The sequence below is a fragment of the Pristiophorus japonicus genome, chromosome 11 (genome assembly GCF_044704955.1).
Source record: "Pristiophorus japonicus isolate sPriJap1 chromosome 11, sPriJap1.hap1, whole genome shotgun sequence".
Classification (NCBI taxonomy): domain Eukaryota; kingdom Metazoa; phylum Chordata; class Chondrichthyes; family Pristiophoridae; genus Pristiophorus; species Pristiophorus japonicus.
This window is the reverse complement of record NC_091987.1, coordinates 219,147,091-219,169,285: the sequence shown is the minus strand read 5'-3', so window position 1 is coordinate 219,169,285 and position 22,195 is coordinate 219,147,091.

Sequence of the window (22,195 nt, the reverse complement as noted above, 5' to 3'; positions counted from 1 at the left end):
AATGGCTGACTCCTGCTCCTATTTCTTATGTTCTTCAATATCACTCTGTGTAATTTCTCCAAATCGCTCTCCAACTCTCTTAGTGATCATTTTAATTTGCTGTCACTGCTAGTCCAGTCAGTGGAAATAGTCTTTCCCGATTCACTATTAAAACCCTTCATGATTTAAAAATCTCCTCTTCGCTTTCTGAGCTCCAGTGGGAACAGTCTGAGTATCATGAGTCACTCATTCTCATCCCTGCCAACTTCCTCATTCATGCTGATTAAACTTGGGAACAGGAACTTGAACAGTTTATAAGAACATAAGAATTAGGAACAGGAGTAGGCCATCTAGCCCCTCGAGCCTGCTCCGCCATTCAACAAGATCATGGCTGATCTGGCCGTGGACTCAGCTCCACTTACCCGCCCGCTCCCCGTAACCCTTAATTCCCTTATTGGTTAAAAATCTATCTATCTGTGACTTGAACACATTCAATGAGCTAGCCTCAACTGCTTCCTTGGGCAGAGAATTCCACAGATTCACAACCCTCTGGGAGAAGAAATTCCTTCTCAACTCTGTTTTAAATTGGCTCCCCCGTATTTTGAGGCTGTGCCCCCTAGTTCTAGTCTTCCCGACCAGTGGAAACAACCTCTCTGCCTCTATCTTGTCTATCCCTTTCATGATTTTAAATGTTTCTATAAGATCACCCCTCATCCTTCTGAATTCCAACAAGTAAAGATCCAGTCTACTCAATCTATCATCATAAGGTAACCCCCTCATCTCCGGAATCAGCCTAGTGAATCGTCTCTGTACGCCCTCCAAAGCCAGTATATCCTTCCTTAAGTAAGATGACCAAAACTGCATGCAGTACTCCAGGTGCGGCCTTACAAATACCCTATACAGTTGCAGAAGGACCTCCCTGCTTTTGTACTCCATCCCTCTTGCAATGAAGGCCAACATTCCATTCGCCTTCCTGATTACCTGCTGCACCTGCAAACTAACTTTTTGGGATTTATGCACAAGGACCCCCAGGTCCCTCTGCACCGCAGCATGTTGTAATTTCTCCCCATTCAAATAATATTCCCTTTTACTGTTTTTTTTCCCAAGGTGGATGACCTCACACTTTCCGACATTGTATTCCATCTGCCAAACCTTAGCCCATTCGCTTAACCTATCCAAATCTCTTTGCAGCCTCTCTGTGTCCTCTACACAACCCACTTTACCACTAATCTTTGTGTCATCTGCAAATTTTGTTACACTACGTTCTGTCCCCTCTTCCAGGTCATCTATGTATATTATAAACAGTTGTGGTCCCAGCACCGATCCCTGTGGCACACCACTAACCACCGATTTCCAACCCAAAAAGGACCCATTTATCCCGACTCTCTGCTTTCTGTTCGCCAGCCAATTCTCTATCCATGCTAATACATTTCCTCTGACTCCGCGTACCTCTATCTTCTGCAGTAACCTTTTGTGTGGCACCTTATCGAATGCTTTTTGGAAATCTAAATACACCACATCCATCGGTACACCTCTATCCACCATGCTCGTTATATCCTCAAAGAATTCCAGTAAATTAGTTAAACATGATTTCCCCTTCATGAATCCATGCTGCGTCTGCTTGATGGCACTATTCCTATCTAGATGTCCCGCTATTTCTTCCTTAATGATAGTTTCAAGCATTTTCCCCACTACAGATGTTAAACTAACCGGCCTATAGTTACCTGCCTTTTGTCTGCCCCCTTTTTTAAACAGAGGCGTTACATTAGCTGCTTTCCAATCCGCTGGTACCTCCCCAGAGTCCAGAGAATTGTGGTAGATTATAACGAATGCATCTGCTATAACTTCCGCCATCTCTTTTAATACCCTGGGATGCATTTCATCAGGACCAGGGGACTTGTCTACCTTGAGTCCCATTAGCCTGTCCAGCACTACCCCCCTAGTGATAGTGATTGTCTCAAGGTCCTCCCTTCCCACATTCCTGTGACCAGCAATTTTTGGCATGGTTTTTGTGCCTTCCACTGTGAAGACCGAAGCAAAATAATTGTTTAAGGTCTCAGCCATTTCCACATTTCCCATTATTAAATCCCCCTTCTCATCTTCTAAGGGATCAACATTTACTTTAGTCACTCATTTCCATTTTATATATCGGTTAAAGTTTTTACTATCCGTTTTTATGTTTTGCGCAAGTTTACCTTCGTAATCTATCTTTCCTTTCTTTATTGCTTTTTTAGTCATTCTTTGTTTAAAATTTTCCCAATCCTCTAGTTTCCCACTAACCTTGGTCACCTTATACGCATTGGTCTTTGATTTGATACTCTCCTTTATTTCCTTGGTTATCCACAGCTGGTTATCTCTTCTCTTACCGCCCTTCTTTTTCACTGGAATATATTTTTGTTGCGCACTATGAAAGAGCTCCTTAAAAGTCCTTCACTGTTCCTCAATTGTGCCACCGTTTAGTCTGTGTTTCCAGTCTACTTTAGCCAACTCTGCCCTCATCCCACTGTAGTCCCCTTTGTTTAAGCATAGTACGCTCGTTTGAGACACTACTTCCTCACCCTCAATCTGTATTACAAATTCAACCATACTGTGATCACTCATTCCGAGAGGATCTTTTACTAGAAGATCGTTTATTTTTCCTGTCTCATTACAGAGGACCAGATCTAAGATAGCTTGCTCCCTTGTAGGTTCTGTTACATACTGTTCTAAGAAACAATCCCGTAAGCATTCTATGAATTCCTCCTCCAGGCTACCCCGTGCGATTTGAGTTGACCAATCGATATGTAGGTTAAAATCCCCCATGATTACTGCCGTTCCTTTTTCACATGCCTCCATTATTCCCTTGATTATTGCCCGCCCCACCGTGAAGTTATTATTTGGGGGCCTATAAACTACGCCCACCAGTGACTTTTTCCCCTTACTATCTCTAATCTCCACCCACAATGATTCAACATTTTGTTCATTAGAGCCAATATCGTCTCTCACAACTGCCTTGATATCATCCTTTATTAACAGAGCTACCCCACCTCCTTTCCCTTCTTGTCTATCTTTCTGAATCGTCAGATACCCCTGTATGTTTAATTCCCAGTCTTGGCCACCCTGCAACCACATTTCTGTAATGGCCACCAAATCATACCCATTTGTAATGATTTATGCCGTCAACTCATTTACTTTATTTCGAATGCTGCGTACATTTATGTAGAGTGTTTTAATCCTAGTTTTTAAACCATGATTTCTAGTTTTGACCCCTCCTCCAGCCCCTTTATATTCAGTGGCCCTTTTTGTTTTTTGCCTTGGGTTTCTCTGCCCTCCACTTTTACTCATGTCCTTTCTGTCTTTTGCTTTTGTCTCCTTTTTGTTTCCCTCTGTCTCCCTGCATTGGTTCCCATCCCCCTGCCATATTAGTTTAACTCCTCCCCAACAGCACGAGCAAACACTCCCCCTAAGACATTGGTTCTGGTCCTGCCCAGGTGCAGACCGTCCGGTTTGTACTGGTCCCACCTCCCCCAGAGCCTGTTCCAATGCCCCAGGAATTTGAATCCCTCCCTGCTGCACCACTCCTCAAGCCACGTATTCATCTGAGCTATCCTGCGATTCCTACTCTGACTAGCACGTGGCACTGGTAGCAATCCCGAGATTACTACTTTTGAGGTCCTACTTTTTAATTTAGCTCCTAGCTCCTTAAATTCGTCTCGTAGGACCTCATCCCTTTTTTTACCTATATCGTTGGTACCAATGTGCACCACGACAACTGGCTGTTCTCCCTCCCTTTTTAGAATGTCCTCCACCCGCTCTGAGACATCCTTGACCCTTGCACCAGGGAGGCAACATATCATCCTGGAAATATCAACCAGGAAATATCATTGGTCGAGAGGATCAGACTAGGGTCGGCAGCCCTTTAGTGAACTGAATTCAAATTCTAAATCTGCCATAATCTACTGGATCACTAGCCCAGGTGCCTGGATCACTAACCCAAGTCCCTGGATCACTGGCCCAGTAACATGACCACTGGCCTCTAGTATTCCTTCTCATCTTAAGCCAGGGGCCGAGCTCAAGAACTAGACTGGGCTGCACAGGGTCAGAGGACATGTGTTTACATTGGTGCTGTTAACAATTTATTGAATGTTCAATAAGTCATCATCATCATAGGCAGTTCCTCGAAACGTAATACAATAATGAACAACTACAGTAAATATTAATAATTCATATTTATTATGGTACACAGCACTAAGTGTAAAATGGATTTCTCTTTAACAATCAGGGGCTTGTTTCATATTTTAGAAATTTCCAGACCGCAAACAGAAGGTGGTGTTCTAGATCATCGCTTGAGCTTTGCTTGTGTTTCCTGTTCAATTCTGTCAGTTCCTGGTGTGAGCAGCAATCTACAGAACACAACACACAGTGGGTCAGTCTGACTCTGAAAGGGAAAGAATATAAGAAACATAAGAATTAGGAGCAGGTGTTGGCCATCTGGCCCCTCGAGCCTGCTCCGCCATTCAATACGATCAAGGCTGATCTACCTTAATTCCACTTTCCCGCCCGATCCCCATATCCTTTGATTCACTTAATATTCAAAAATCTAGCGATCTCTGTCATGAATATACTCAATGACTGAGCCTCCACAGCCCTCTGGGATAGAGAACTCCAAAGATTCACCTCCCTCTGAGTGAAGAAATTCCTCCTCATCTCAGTCCTAAATGGCCGACCCCTTATCCTGAGACTGTGACTCCTGGTTCTCGACTCCCCAGCCCGGGGAAACATCCTCCCTGCATCTACCCTGTCAAACCCTGTAAAAATGTTGTACGTTTCAATGAGATCACCTCTCATTCTTCTAAACTCTAGAGAAAGATTTTGAGTCAGACCTGGAAACCAAGTAAAGTAGGGAGAGGAGGCAGTCACCTCACGGAGAGGAATGAAAAGACTGAGTGTGCATCAAACCCTTCAACAGAAAGTAGGAAGTGGTTCAGTGATATTCCTTGAAGTACTCTGCCGTGTGTTGTCCCACTCGTCGAACGTACTCATACAGGCCTCGCTTCTCCCCCAATCAGCAGGGGCGGGGGGGAAGGGGGTTCTGTCAGGGTCAGACAGTGGAGGTGCTTGACAGTTCTGGTGGGGAAAGATCTGGACAGTGTGTGTTTTGAGTTTGGCAGAACCGCAGTGAGTTTCGTCTCTTTTCTAACGGCATTCTTTACTTTACTTTTTTCCCCTTTCCCCTTTCTACTTTCTATAGACTTCCCCGAGCCTTCTCACCATCTTACGAAGAGTTTGCATTTCTACATTGCCTTTCATGGCATTAGAACCTCCCAAAGCACTTTACAGCCAATGAAGAACTTTTGAATGTAAATGTAGACAATTTGCGCACAGCAAGCTCCCACAATCAGCAATGTGAAAATGACCAGATAGTCTGTTTATTATTGAGGGTTAAATATTGGCCAGGATACCAGGGAGAACTCCCATGCTCTTCTAACAGCGCAATGGAATCTTTTACATCCACCTGAGAGAGCTGACAGGGCCTCAGTCTAACGTTTCTCCTCTCCGCCTCTTTACATCCTTCCTCCTTAAAATCTACCTCTTTGACCAAGCTTTTCGTCATTTCCTCTAATTTCTCCTCATGCTGCTCAGTGTCAAATATAATCTTGTGAAGTGCCTTGGGATGTTTTACTATGTTGAAGATGCTATATAAATACAAGTTGTTGTTTCATCCGAAAGATGGCACCTCCAACAGTGCAGCGCTCCCTCAGTACTGTCCCTCCGACAGTGCAGCCCTCCCTCAGTACTGCCCCTCCGACAGTGCAGCGCTCCCTCAGTACTGTGCCTCCAACAGTGCGCCGCTCCCTCAGTACTGCCCCTCCGACAGTGCGGCACTCCCTCAGTACTGCCCCTCCGACAGTGCGTCGCTCCCTGAGTACTGCCCCTCCGAAAGTGTGGCGCTCCCTCAGTACTGCCCCTCCGACAGTGCAGCACTCCCTCAGTACTGCCCCTCCGACAGTGCGGCACTCCCTCAGTACTGCCCCTCCGACAGTGCAGCGCTCCCTCAGTACTGTCCCTCCAGCAGTGCGCCGCTCCCTCAGTACTGCCCCTCCGACAGTGCGGCACTCCCTCAATACTGCCCCTCCGACAGTGCGGCACTCCCTCAGTACTGCCCCTCCGACAGTGCGGCGTTCCCTCAGCACTGCCCCTCCGACAGTGCGGCGCTCCCTCAGCACTGCCCCTCCGACAGTGCGGCGCTCCCTCGGCACTACAATGGGAGTGTCCGCCTGGATTATGGCTCAAGTCTCTGGAGTGGGATCTTGTGGCTCAGAGGAGAGAGCACATAGAAACATAGAAATTGGTGCAGGAGTAGGCCATTCGGCCCTTCGAGCCTGCACCACCATTCAATAAGATCATGGCTGATCATTCCCTCAGTACCCTTTTCTGCTTTCTCTCCATACCCCTTATCCCTTTAGCCGTATGGGCCATATCTAACTCCCTCTTGAATATATCCAATGAACTGGCATCAACAACTTTCTGTGGCAGGGAATTCCACAGGTCAACAACTCTCTGAGTGAAGAAGTTTCTCCTCATCTCGGTCCTAAATGGCATACCCCTTATCCTTAGACTGTAACCCCTGGTTCTGGACTTCCCCAACATCGGGAACATTCTTCCTGCATCTAACCTGTCCAGGCCTGTCAGAATCTTATATTTATCCAAGAGATCCCCTCTCATCCTTCTAAATTCCAATGTATAAAGGCCCAGTTGATCCAGCCTCTCCTCATATGTCAGTCCTGCCATCCCGGGAATCAGTCTGATGAACTTCGCTGCACTCCCTTAATAGCAAGAACGTCCTTCCTGAGATTAGGAGACCAAAACTGAACACAATATTCCAGGTGAGGCCTCACCAAGGCCCTGTACAACTGCAGTAAGACCTCCCTGCTCCTATACTCAAATCCCCTCGCTATGAAGGCCAACATACCATTTGCCTTCTTCACGGCCTGCTGTACCTGCATGCCAACTTTCAATGACTGATGTACCATGACACCCAGGTCTCGTTGCACCTCCCCTTTTCCTAATCTGACGCCATTCAGATAATATTCTGCCTTCACGTTTTTGCCACCAAAGTGGATAACCTCACATTTATCCACATTATATTGCATCTGCCATGTGTTTACCCATTCACCTAACCTGTCCAAGTCACTCTGCAGCCTCTTAGCATCCTCCTCACAGCTCACACCGCCACCCAGTTTAGGGTCATCTGCAAACTTGGAGATATTACTCTCAATTCCTTCATCTAAATAATTAATGTATATTGTAAATCCCAGCACTGAGCCCTGCGGCACCTCACTAGCCACTGCCTGCCATTCTGAAAAGAACCCGTTTATCCCGACTCTCTGCTTCCTGTCTGCCAACCAGTTCTCTATCCATGTCAATACATGTGCTTTGATTTTTCACACCAATCTCTTGTGTGAGACCTTGTCAAAAGTCTTTTGAAAGTCCAAATACACCACATCCACTGGTTCTCCCTTGTCCACTCCACTAGTTACATCCTCAAAAAATTCTAGAAGATTTGTCAAGCATGATTTCCCCTTCATAAATCCATGCTGACTTGGACCGATCCTGTCACTGCTTTCCAAATGCGCTACTATTTCATCTTTAATAATTGATTCCAACATTTTCCCCACTGCTGATGTCAGGCTAACCGGTCTATAATTACCCGTTTTCTCTTTCCCTCCTTTCTTAAAAAATTGTGTTACATTAGCTACCCTCCAGTCCATAGGAACTGATCCAGAGTCGATAGACTATTGGAAAATGATCACCAATGCATCCACTATTTCTCGGGCCACTTCCTTAAGTACTCTAGGAAGACAGAACCAAAGACTATCAGGCCCTGGGGATTTATCAGCCTTCAATCCCATCAGTTTCCTTAGCACAATTTCCTGATTAATAAGGATTTCCTTCGGTTCCTCCTTCTCACTACACCCTTGGTCCCCTAGTATTTCTGGAACGTTATTTGTGTCTTCCTTCGTGAAGACAGAACCAAAGTAGTTGTTCAATTGGTCTGCCATTTCTTTGTTTCCCATTATAAATTCACCTGATTCTGACTGCAAGGGACCTACATTTGTTTTCACTAATCTTTTTCTCTTCACATATCTATAGAAGCTTTTGCAGTCAGTTTTTATATTCCCGGCAAGCTTCCTCTATACTCTATTTTCCCCCTCCTAATTAAACCTCTAGACCCTCAGATTGTCACGGTCACCTGACCATCAGTGACCAGCAGTTGCTCCTGGCAACAGAAGCCCCTGACGGACGATTAGCACCTTTAGATTGACCAATGGGCATTCACTCCGAATTACGACCCGTATTGACGAGGCTGAACGGAGCAGAATGGCTAGTAATTCAGCAGAAAGTCTCGGAGTTTGGTCGGAGGAATATGGAGTCCTCTTATTCTTGGAACATAAAGAACTAAATGGGAAAAAGCAGCAAAGAGATCTGGAAACCAGAATACATAAATCAGTGAAAGTAGCGACACAAGTTAATCATTACGTGGATTACCCAGGATATACGAAACAGAAACCGTCCATTCAGCCCAACCAGTCCATGCCGGTGTTTATGCTCCACTCGAGCCTCCTCCCGTCTTTCCCCATCTAAAACTAGCAGCATAACCCTCTATTCCCTTCTCCCCCATATGCTTGTCTAGCCTCCCCTAATGCATCGATATTATTCGCCTCAACCACTCCCTGTGGGAGCAAGCTCCACATTCTCACCGCTCTTACATCATAGAATAGTATAGCACAGAGGAAGGCCATTCAGCCCATCCAGTCTGCGTCGGTTACAGGCTGGGGAGGGCGAGGTGGGGAATTCGAGTCGGAGGAGCCTTGTGTGGAATATAAACACCTGTGCTGTACATTCTACATAATGTCACAATGTAGAAAACATCAGCTTCAGGAAGATGAAGGGGGCGATAATGAAAAGGGGCTGGAGGAGGAGGTGCAGACCAGAGAGAAAGGGGGTCGGAACAGTCAGTGGACAAAGGACACCACCACTTCTATCAATCAATAAAATCTAACACATCCAAGTATAGTCATTCGAGACTGGCAGCATCCTCACAAAGTCCCTCAGTGACTTTGGGTGCTCGTATAAAACGGGCGAAATTAGATCACCCACCCATTATACACCCACCCATTATACACCCTCCCATTATACACCCACCCATTATACACCCTCCCATTATACACCCACCCGTTATACACCCTCCCATTATACACCCACCCATTATACACCCTCCCATTATACACCCACCCGTTATACACCCTCCCATTATACACCCACCCGTTATACACCCTCCCATTATACACCCACCCGTTATACACCCTCCCATTATACACCCACCCGTTATACACCCTCCCATTATACACCAACCCGTTACACAACCTCCCATTATACACCCACCCGTTATACACCCACCCATTATACACCCACCCGTTATTCACCCTCCCATTATACAGCCACCCGTTATACACCCTCCCATTATACACCCACCCGTTACACACCCTCCCATTATACACCCACCCGTTATACACCCACCCATTATACACCCACCCGTTATACACCCTCCCATTATACACCCACCCGTTACACACCCGCCTATTATACACCCGCCCGTTATACACCCGCCCATTATACACCAACCCGTTATACACCCTTCCATTATACACCCACCCGTTATACACCCTCCCATTATACACCAACCCGTTACACATCCTCCCATTATACACCCACCCGTTACACACCCGCCTATTATACACGCGCCCGTTATACACCCGCCCATTATACACCAACCCGTTACACATCCTCCCATTATACACCCACCCGTTATACACCCACCCATTATACACCCACCCGTTATACACCCTCCCATTATACACCCACCCGTTACACACCCGCCTATTATACACCAACCCGTTACACATCCTCCCATTATACACCCACCCGTTACACACCCGCCCATTATACACCCGCCCGTTATACACCCTCACATTATACACCCCGCCCGTTACATACACACCCGCCCATTACATACCTGCCGTTACACACCCACCCATTACACACCCTCCCATTATACACCCACCTGTTACACCCGCCCATTATATACCCACCCGTTATACACCCTCCCATTATACATCCCGCCCGTTACATACACCCCGCCTATTACACCCCGCCCATTACATACCCGCCCATTACACATCCGCCCGTTATACACCCGCCCATTATACACCAACCCGTTACACATCCTCCCATTATACACCCACCCGTTACACACCCGCCTATTATACACCCGCCCATTATACACCCGCCCATTATACATCAACCCGTTATACACCCTTCCATTATACACCCACCCATTATACACCCTCCCATTATACACCAACCCGTTACACACCCTCCCATTATACACCCACCCGTTATACACCCTCCCATTATACACCCACCCGTTACACACCCTCCCATAATACACCCGCCTATTATACACCCGCCCGTTATACACCCGCCCATTATACACCAACCCGTTACACACCCTCCCATTATACACCCATCCGTTACACACCCGCCTATTATACACCCGCCCGTTATACACCCGCCCATTATACACCCACCCATTACACACCCACCCATTATACACCCACCCGTTACACACCCTCCCATTATACACCCACCCGTTACACACCCGCCCATTATACACCCACCCGTTACACACCCTCCCATTATACACCCACCCGTTACACACCCGCCTATTATACACCCGCCCGTTATACACCCGCCCATTATACACCCACCCATTACACACCCACCCATTATACACCCACCCGTTACACACCCTCCCTTTATACACCCACCCGTTACACACCCGCCCATTATACACCCACCCGTTACACACCCTCCCATTATACACCCACCCGTTACACACCCGCCCATTATACACCCACCCGTTACACACCCGCCCATTATACACCCACCCGTTACACGCCCTCCCATTATACACCCACCCGTTATACACCCGCCTATTATACACCCACCCGTTACACACCCTCCCATTATACACCCACCCGTTATACACCCGCCCATTATACACCCATCCGTTACACACCCTCCCATTATACACCCACCCGTTATACACCCGCCCGTTATACACCCACCCGTTACACACCCGCCCATTATACACCCACCAGTTGCACACATTCCCATTACACACCCACCCATTACACACCCTCCCATTATACACCAACCCGTTATACACCCTCCCATTATACACCCACCCGTTACACACCCGCCCATTATACACCCACCCGTTATACACCCTCACATTATACACCCCGCCTGTTACATACACACCCGCCCATTACACACCTGCCCGTTACACACCCACCCATTATACACCCTCTCATTATACACCCGCCCGTTATATACCCGCCCGTTATATACCCACTCGTTATACACCCTCCCATTATACATCCCGCCCGTTACATACACCCCGCCTATTACACACCCGCCCATTACATACCCACCCATTACACATCCGCCCGTTATACACCCACCCGTTATACACCCCACCACTTATATACCCCACCCGTTATACACATGGCCATTATACACCCCGCCCGTTATACACCCCGCCCGTTATACACATGGCCATTATATACCCCGCCCGTTATACACATGCCCATTATACACCCCGCCCGTTATACACCCCGCCCGTTATATACCTGCCCGTCACATCATGCCCGTTATACACCCACCCATTATACTCCCGTCTGTTATATTTGCTGGAGTTCTTTGAGGATGTAACGAGCAGGTTGGATAAGGGGGAACCAGTGGATGTGGTGTATTTGGATTTCCAGAAGGCATTCGATAAGGTGCCACATAAGAGGTTACTGCACAAGATAAAAGCTCACAGGGTTGGGGGCAATATATTAGCATGGATAGAGGATTGGCTAACTAACGGAAAACAGAGAGTCGGGATAAATGGGTCATTTTCCGGTTGACAAACAGTGACTAGTGGACCGCAGGGATCAGTGCTGGGTCCTCAACTATTTACAATTTATATTCATGACTTGGATGAAGGGACTGAGTGTAATGTAGCCAAGTTTGCTGATGATACAAAGATGGGTGGGAAAGCAAATTGTGAGGTGAACACAAATAATTTGAAAAGGGATGTAGACAGGCTAAGTGAGTGGGCAAAAATTTGGCAGATGGAGTATAATGTGGGAATATGTGAGGTTATCCACTTTAGCAGAAATAACAGCAAAGCAAATTATAATTTAAATGGAGAAAAATTGCACAGTGCTGCAGTAGAGAGAGACCTGGGGGTCCTTGTACATGAAATACAAAAAGTTAGTATGCAGATACAGCAAGCAATCAGGAAGGCAAATGGAATGTTGGCCTTTATTTCAAGGGGGATGGAATATAAAAGCAGAGAAGTCCTGCTACAACTGCACGGGGTATTGGTGAGGCCACACCTGGAGTACTGCGTACAGTTTTGGTCTCCGTATTTAAGGAAGGATATACTTGCATTGGAGGCTTTTCAGAGAAGGCTCACTAGGTTGATTCTGGAGATGAGTGGTTTGACTTATGAAGATAGATTGAGTAGGTTGGGCCTATACACATTGGAATTCAGAAGAATGAGAGGTGATCTTATCGAAACATATAAGATAATAAGGGGGGCTAGACAAGGTGAATGCAGAAATGATATTTTCACTCATAGGGGAAACTAAAACTAGGGGACATGGTCTTAAAATAAGGGGCCGCCCATTTAAAACTGAGAGGAAGAGGAATTTCTTCTCTCAGAGGGCTGTAAATCTGTGGAATTCTCCGCCCCAGAGAGCTGTGGAGACTGGGTCATTAAATATATTTAAGGCGGAGATAGATTTTTGAGCAATAAGGGAGTAAAGTGTTATGGGGAGCGGGCAGGGAAGTGGAGCCAAGTCCATGATCAGTTCAGTCATGATCTTATTGAATGGCGGAGCAGGCTCGAGGGGCTGAATGGCCGACTCCTGCTCCTATTTCTTATGTTCTAAGATCTGATTGGCATCTCCATGTTGCAAACTACCAGAAGTGAGAGAGTGTTGGTGGGGAAGTGGTGACCGTTGATAACGTGATTTGGGCAGGAAATGCGATCTGCTCTTCCTGAAATGTCTCAGCTTGCATAGCTGTGTGTACCATGATATTTCCCCTTGAAGAAATAGTTGCTGAATGTTGGGACAATGCAATAACTGTAAGATATTGGCTCAGTAGGCAGCACTCTTGCATCAGAAGGTTGTGGGTTCAAACCCCAGTCCAGGGACTTGAACAGAGGCTGACACTCTAGTGCAGTGCTGAAGGAGTGCTGCACTGTCAGAGGGGCCGTCTTTTGGGTGAGACGTTAAACCGAGGCCCTGTCTACTCTCTCAGGTGGATGTAAAAGATCACAGGACACTATTTGAAGAGCAGGGTGTCCTGGGGCCAATATTTACCCCTTCAATTAACATCGCTAAAGCAAATTATCTGGTCAGTGGCTCATTGCTGTTTGTGGGACCTTGTTGCGCACAAACTGGCTGCCACATTTCCTACATTACAACAGTCACTACACTTCAATAATACTTCATTGGGACGCTCTGAGGTTGTGAAAGGTGCTTTATAAATGCAAGCTCTTTCTTTTAGTACTTTGAGAAAGAATGTGAAGTTGACATTTCCTGTGATGAACTTTGTGTTGCCACCTGTACTCTGGCTCCACTTGGCCCCACTCCCTTCACACTCCTGCTTTCCTTCTGTTATGATGCGGTCTTGTTTGTGGGGTCGCTCAAGTGCACATGAGTGGGATAAACACTCTCTCCCCCCAAGAATTTCCACCCCAGCTAAGTGCATGAATCCCGGGAAGATGAGATGTGGCAGTGCGCTGTGCCTTTAAATGATGTGACGGCTGGCAGTAGCCCTTGTGAAAGTCATGCAAGTTGACGGAATGCGTTTGAACAAAGGAGCTGCCCAATTACCCACATTACAGTTGTTCAAAATCATACAAAGTTTTACAAAGTATTACAAAGTTTTACTCAGTATTCACAGCACAGAAACAGGCCATTCGGCCCATGAGTCCGTGCTGGGGTTTATGCCCCACCGCTCTGTGCCAGGGTTTATGCCCCACCGCTCCGTGCCGGGGTTTATGCTCCACACCAGCCCCCTCCCACCCCTCTCCATCTCCCCCCATCACCATATCCTTCTATTCCTTTCTCCCTCATGTATTTATCCAGCTTCCCCTTAAATACATCGATACTATTCGCCTCAACCCCTCCCTGTGGCAGCGAGTTCCACATTCTCACCACTCTCTGGGTAAAGAAGTTTCTCCTGAATTCCCCATTGGGTTTATGGCCCTGAGTTCTGGTTTCACCCACAAGTGGAAGCATCTTCTGTACGTCTACCCTATCAAACCCTTTCATAATCTTGAAAACCTCTATCGGAGCACCCCTCGGCCTTCTCTTTTCTGCAGAAGATCCTCAGGAGGTTCAGTCGTTGCTAACGAGTATAACCTCTCAGTTCCAGTATCATTCTTGTAAATCTTTTTTGCACCTACCCCAGTACACCTCTATTTCCGTCTTGTAATATGGAGACCAGAACTGTTCATAGTGCTCCAAGTGTGGGCTGACCAAGGTTCTATAAATGTTTAACATATCTGTTCCCTAACTTCTTTTAATATGTGTGAATGCAATCGATCTGGACTAAGGGTTTTATCTTCTCTAACTTTGATTGGTCTATCAATTATTGATAGAATAAATAAGGATAAACTGTTTCCTGTGGCAGGAGGGTCAGTAACCAGTGTGTTACGTCCATAATGTACCTCTGAATGACTCCACGAGGCAATGTGTTGTACTCAAACTGTAGTGACCTTGGTCCTTTAGTCGTAACTCCAGAGTGAGGCAGCTGCATGGTGGCTCCCCTCTAATACAGCCCCTGCCACCAGGGCAGGAAACCCTGGTCTCCACCAGTTGCACCCTCTAGTGGTGCCAGCATAGTATATACACAGTGTAAACCTTATTGATAGTACATCAGGTAACAAGTCTCCATCTTAAGCAACTATACAGTGACTACACAGAGAGTATATCTATAGTCTGCATATATAACATCACTCTCCCCCAAGTACTTTGTGCCAATTGCCTTTGCACTATGTGCTCTGGCTTAGCTCTCCCCAGACTTAAATGCCAATAGCCCTTGCACCTTGGCTGTGCTTTGGCTTGGCTCTCTCCCTGTTAACCCCCAAGTCCTTTTGCCACAACGTTGGGTAGTGGTTACCAGTTTGGATGGTTCGATGATGCAGTGGAGGTTCCAGTGGGTTTTGGGTGTGATCCATGTGTGTATCCATGGCTACATACATCCATTTACCGCCCCCACAGCGAGATCATGCAGCTGGCCCGTTACATTAACATAGACGATCGGACACAGTACAAAGAAAAGAAGGAAAAAAAACAGTTTGTATCGTGACACCTTGGTTCAGTGACTTATATTTGTTACATTTTACGGTTGTGCTCCAGGATTGGGTAGATTACATTCATGGTTCAGTCATGGTCAGTACTGAGGTAGCAGTACAGGTATGTGAGGATGCTGGTTCCAGAGTAACCAGACAGGGTGCTAGTCGTCTGATACTGGCGCTGTGCCCCCTGCTAGTGGGGTGGGGTTGGTTCGCTTACCTTGCCAGGACTCTGGGCCTGTGCCGTTGCCTAGTGGTGGGCAGAGCCACAGATGTGTGTGGCTACCATGTCCTCCTTTGAGGGCTGCAGAATCTTCTGCCTGCTCTCTCACGGTGTTGGGAACCTGGCTGTTCCAGGTCCCGTTTGGGGAACTCACTGGTTCTGACCTTTCGCTCCCGGACATGGCCGAGGTAGCGACTGGGTCTGGGGGCTGCGTTGTCTCCACCCGGGCGGTGGGTAACGGCGGCCGACTGCGCGTATTGGCGGCGTTTTCGTTTCCAGGTCTGTGGTGAATAGTGCCATCGGGAGCCTGCAGCGTGGGATAGACCTGGGGCAGGGTATCAGGATCAGCGCCTTTACCCTCCCGAATTCGCTTGCTTGCTACTTTTAGGAACACTCTATTCCCGACATCTCGCAACAACATTTTGTTCACAATCTTAATCGGTTCGTTACATTGATTGCCATGCATACAATGTCTCTTTAAGTTCAATTGTTTGCAGGTCTCCTTTAAAAGAATCCTGCTGGCTTTGCCCCTGTCAAATCCTTTGTTAGACACCACGTGTTGGTCCCTCAGCGTTGCACCTCTTGATCTGGCCGTGGCCATCTTTTTTTCCAGCCACGCTGCCCCTCACTGCAGCAGGGACACCACCTTGCCTCTGTCCTCGAGGTCGACTGCCTTGATCTTTCTCTCCTGCGATTCTGCCACAAAAGCTGGAAGAGTGCCTGTGAATTCGATCTTCCTCCCCAGGAGTCCTGCCACTGGAGCTGGGAAGGTACTTTTAGGTTGTTCCGGTCGGATCATTGCCACACAGTCGTGATGGACGGTCTGTGCCTCAGGAGCTGCGCTGGTCTGTTCTCTGGTGCCTGGCCCAAGCGAAGGTGAGGTTTTGCTCTGCCTCTGAGCATGGGGGGCATTGATTGCTGGACTGAAGAGATCTTCCCATTTCCACTGGATCTTCCCCATCAACCTTCTTCTGAGTAGCATTGGGACCTTCACCTGCAACAATCCACAGAGGTAACTTGTGCACCACGCCATTATGGATTACACTTATATCCGCACCACCAAGGATTGGGATCGGCTCCTTGGTGTAGGTGCGCAACTTTTCCTGTACTGGAACCAGCTCGGGTCGTTTTTCGTTCCATAGCCTCTCAAAGGCATCCTGGCTAATCACTGACTGGCTTGTTCCTGTGTCCACTTCCATGAAGACAGGAACACCGTTTATCTTGACTTCCATCTTCACTAGAGGACAAATGGTGGTACACGTATACACTCCATACACTTCTTCTTGGGGCTGAGCTGCCTCTCTGGCCAAATCATCATATTCCCCGCTGGATTCAAAGTCGTCTACCAACTCCTCTGCTAGACAGTGAGTCGTATTTCTTTCACACATACGCTGGAGGTAGCCCTTCGTGTTACAGGCTTTGCATACGTACTCAGCAAACCGACACTGGTGAGCCCTATGGTTTCCTCTGCAACGCCAGCATGGTGCTACTCAATTAGCACCCCTCGGCAGACTCTGAGTTCTGGAACCCTGAGGTCTGTGCTCTCTGCCCTGGGCAGGGCCACGTTCTACAGTCTTGCCTGTGAAAGACACAATTCTGTGTACAGTACTTGCCGGGTTTGAGTCCACAGGATGAATAATTTGCTTGGTGCTGTAGGTCGAGGTCATGAATGCCTGATTGAAGCTGATGGCCTTCTGCAGGTTGACCGTGATGTCGGCAGATAGTAGCATGTGAAGGAGGCCCTCGTGGCCAATTCCTATAACGAAGATGTCTCGCACTGCTTCGTTGAGGTGCGTGCCGAAATCACACGGTGCCGCAAGTCTCCTGAGGTCGGCAGCATATTTTGTAATCTCCTGGCCCTCAGGTCTGCAGTGAGTGTAAAATCTGTGCCTGGCCGTGAGGATGCTCTCTTTTGGTTTTAGTTGGTTGCGAATTAGTTCAGTCAGCTCATCGTATGTCTTATCCGTGGCCTTCGTGGGTGCCAGCAAGTCCCTGACGAGGCGGTAGACCTCGAGCCCACAACTGGTCAGCAGTATAGCCTTGCGCTTCTCCACCAATGTGCCCGTCTCCCCTGCCAGGTCGTTTGACACAAAATATAGCTCGAGCCTTTCCATGAAGGCATCCCAATCATCACCCTCTGCGAAGTCTTTTAGTGCACCAAAGGTAGCCATAATCGCGTGAAAGTCCGTATACTCATCACCAGTTGTTATGTCTGTAATGTACCTCTGAAAGACTCTACGAGGCAATGTGTTGTACTCAAACTATAGTGACCTTGGTCCTTTAGTCGTAACTCCAGAGTGAGGCAGCCGCATGGTGGCTCCCCTTTTATACAGCCCCTGTCACCAGGGCAGAAAACCCCGGTCTCCACCAGTTGCACCCTCTAGTGGTGCCAGCATAGTATATACACAGTGTAAACCTTATTAATAGTACATCAGGTAACAAGTCTCCATCTTATGCAACCACACAGTGACCACACAGAGAGTATATCTACAGTCTGCAGATACAACACAGAGGACACAGATTAAAGGTGATTGGCAAAAGAACCAGAGGGGAGATAAGAAAATAACTTTTGAACATGAATTGTGATTGTGAACGCACTGTCTGAAATAGAGTCAACAGGAACATTCAACAGAGATTGGACAAATACCCGCAGGGAAAACAATCACAGGGCTGTGCAGAAAGAAAAAGGACTGGGACTAATTGGATTGCTCTTTCACAGAGCCAGTACGGGCACGATGGGCCAAATGGCCTCCTTCTGTGCTGTATCATTCTATGATTCTACAACAGTGACGACCCTTCAAAGAAACATCATTGGCTGGAAAGCACTTTGGAACATCCTGAGGTCATGAAAGGCGCTATAGAAATGAACATATTTTTTTACTTGTCCTTCCGTGGTAACCCTGTGAGGTCATTGATTTCCCGCACTGTGTGACAGCCTGTATCAGGCCCAGGGCCCAGGCCCAGCTCTCTGCCCAAAGCCCACAGCCTAGGTCCAGGCCCAGCTCTCTGCCCATGGCCCAGGCCCAGCTCTCTGCCCATGGCCCACAGCCTAGGTCCAGGCCCAGCTCTCTGCCTCTGGCCAGGGCCCAGGCCCAGCTCTCTGCCCACAACCCAGGCCCAGCTCTCTGCCCACAGCCCAGGCCCAGCTCTCTGCCCATGGCCCACAGCCTAGGCCCAGGCCCAGCTCTCTGCCTCTGGCCAGGGCCTAGGCCTAGTTCTTGGCCTCTGGCCAGGGCCCAGGCCTAGCTCTCGCCCTCTGGCCAGGGCCCAGGCCTAGGTCTCGGCCTCTAGCCAGGGCCCAGGCCTAGTTCTCGGCCTCTGGCCAGGGCCCAGGCCTAGCTCTCGGCCTCTGGCTAGGGCCAAGGCCTAGCTCTCGGCCTCTGGCCAGTGACACTGGTAATGTATAAGGGCATCAGGGGCCCTAGCGGGCCTTCTCTCCTCCGGGGAAAGTGCTGCCCATCCACTTTTTCCTGCTGCTCGCCACCAGCTGGCCAAAGCAATGATGAATTTCCCGCCCTCACAGCACCGGTAAGTCTGTTTGGAGAGTTAACGCTGGTCTGAGACCTGCACAGATACCAGGAGCCCAGGAGGACATTACAGCCGGTTAGAATTATATTGAATTTACATCAACAGGCCATTCAGCTCAACTGGTCCGTGCCAGTTTATCCTCCACACGAGTCTCCTCCCACCCTACTTCATCTCATCCTATCGGGGTGCTCCTCGCACACTGCTCAATTTGTGCACAGGAAGATCCCACCAATAATGCTGTGAAGGATGACGAAATGACCTGTTCTTGGGGAACTGCTTGAGGGGCAAATGTTGCTCAGGACACAGAATGATTCCCTGCCAGGGCCCCAGGCTAACAACCAGAGTATCAGAGGCCTCCAGTCAATGTTTGATCTGAAGAACAGGACTCTCTCCGCCCGCACAGAACGCAAGCCCGTCAACCCGTAACCTTCGAACCCACAGACAAGAGTCAGACCGACTGAGCCAAACTGACAGAGAAAATGGCCAACTCATCAAAGCTAACGCGATCCAAGCCTATTAAACGAAAGACTGGCATTTATATAGAAACTTCCACGATTTCAGGATGTCGTAAAAGGGTTTAACAGTCAATGAAGTACTTTAGGAGTGTAGTCACTGTTGTAATGTAGGAAACGTGACAGCCAATTGCGCACAGCAAGCTCCCACAAAGAGCGATGTGGTAATGACCAGATAATCTGTTCTTTTAGTGATGTTGGTTGAGGGATAAATATTGGTCCCAGGACACCGGGCAGGTCTCCCTTGCTCTCCCCAAAGTGCCATGGGGTCTTTTACAGCCATCTGAGAGGGCAGATGGGGCCTTGGTTTAACATCTCAACTCAAAGACGTCACCTCCAACAATGTACCACTCCCTCAGTACTGCCCGTCCGACAGTGCGGCACTCCCTCAGTACTGCCCCTCTGACAGTGTAGCACTCCCTCAGTACTGCCCGTCCGACAGTGCGGCACTCCCTCAGTACTGCCCCTCTGACAGTGTAGCACTCCCTCAGTACTGCCCGTCCGACAGTGTGGCGCTCCCTCAGTACTGCCCGTCTAACAGTGCGGCGCTCCCTCAGTACTGCCCCTCTGACAGTGTAGCACTCCCTCAGTACATCCCCTCTGACAGTGCGGCGCTCCCTCAGTATTGACCCTCCGACAGTGTGGCGCTCCCTCAGTACTGCCCCTCCGACAGTGCGGCACTCCCTCAGTACCGCCCCTCCGACAGTGCAGTGCTCCCTCAGTACTGTCCCTCCGCCAGTGCGGTGCTCCCTCAGTACCGCCCCTCCGACAGTGCGGCGCTCCCTCAGTACTGCATTGGGAGTGTCAGCCTAGATTTATGTGCCCAAGTCTCTAGAGTGGGACTTGAACCCACAACCTTCTGACTCAGAGGCGAGATGCTGCTCACTGAGCCACGGCTGATTCTCTAATGGTTGGTTATATTGGTGCTGATTGATTTACTGATACATTTAAGTTTCAATTAATGCACTAAAAATACCACAGATCATCCGTTGTGCTGAATGGGCAGACGTTAACATTACTGGCGCTCTCCGATTTCCACCTAAGTCTTTGAGTGTTTGATGCTCGGAAGCTTTCACACAATCTGAGCTCACTTTTCTTTCCGCTCTGAGAAGATTGATTTGTATTGATCCTGCTTCTCACTGACATCATCAGGTTTGGAGCTGGAATCATATCTCCAGATAGCTTGGCTGTCCCACCATCCATTACATGTTGCACTGACCCAGAGAGGTATTGCTATTGTTAATCACGGCTTTTAGCGACACAGTGATGGAAAGACCCAGCGCTTTGAGGACAAGCCCGAGGCACTCTGTCTGGGTACACCTGAGAATGCATGTGTGTGGACATCATAGCAACAGGAGAACATAAGAACATAAGAAATAGGAACAGGAGTAGGCCATATGGCCCCTCGAGCCTGCTCCGCCATTCAATGAGATCATGGCTGATCTGATCATGGACTCAGCTCCACTTCCCTGTCTGCTCCCCATACCCCTTTACTCCCTTATTGCTCAAAAATCTGTCTATCTCTGCCTTAAATACATCCAATGTCCCAGCCTCCACAGTTCTCTGGGGCAGAGAATTCCATAGATTTACAACCCTCTGAGAGAAGAAATTCCTCCTCATCTCAGTTTTAAATGGGCGGCCCCTTATTCTGAAACTATGCCCCCTAGTTTCCCACATGAGTGGAAATATCCTCTCTGCATCCACCTTGTCGAACCCCCTCATTATCTTATATGTTTCGATAAGATCAACTCTCATTCTTCTGAACTCCAATGAGTAAAGGCCCAGCCTACTCAACCTTTCTTCATAAGTCAACCCTCCTCATCTCTGGAATCAACCAGTGAACCTTCCCTGAACTGTCTCCAATGCAAATATATCCCTCAATGCAAGGAGGCCATTCTACCCTTCAAGACTGTCCACCATTTGATTAGATTATGGCTGATCTGTACCTCAACTCCAATTCCCCAACTTTGCTATATCCCCCTTCATACCCTTACTAACAAAATTCTATCGATCTCAGTCTTGAAAACTTCAATTGACCCCCACCTTTTGGGGGAGACAGTTCCTGATTTCACTCCCCGTTGTCCCCTTGTTCTGTACTCTCCCACCAGAAAAAATTGTTTCTCTCTATCTACCCTAAAGAATATCTACCCACTGAACACCTCGATTAGATCATCACTCAATCTTCGTTACTCAAGGGAATAAAAGCCAACTTTATGTCGTTATAACTTAACACTTTTAGCCCCGGTATAATTCTGGTGAGTCTGCGCTGCTCCCCCTCCGGGGCCGATATATCCTCCCTGGGGAGCGGGGCCCAGGACAGGATGCAGTATCCACACAGGGTCTGACCGAGCTCTGCACACTGGAGCATCACTCCCTTCCCTTCCTCTCGCCATTGAGACAATATTCCCATTTGTCTCTCTCACAAACAAAGTGGATGACCTCACACGTTGAACTCCATCTGCCACAGATTGTCCCACTCACTGAATC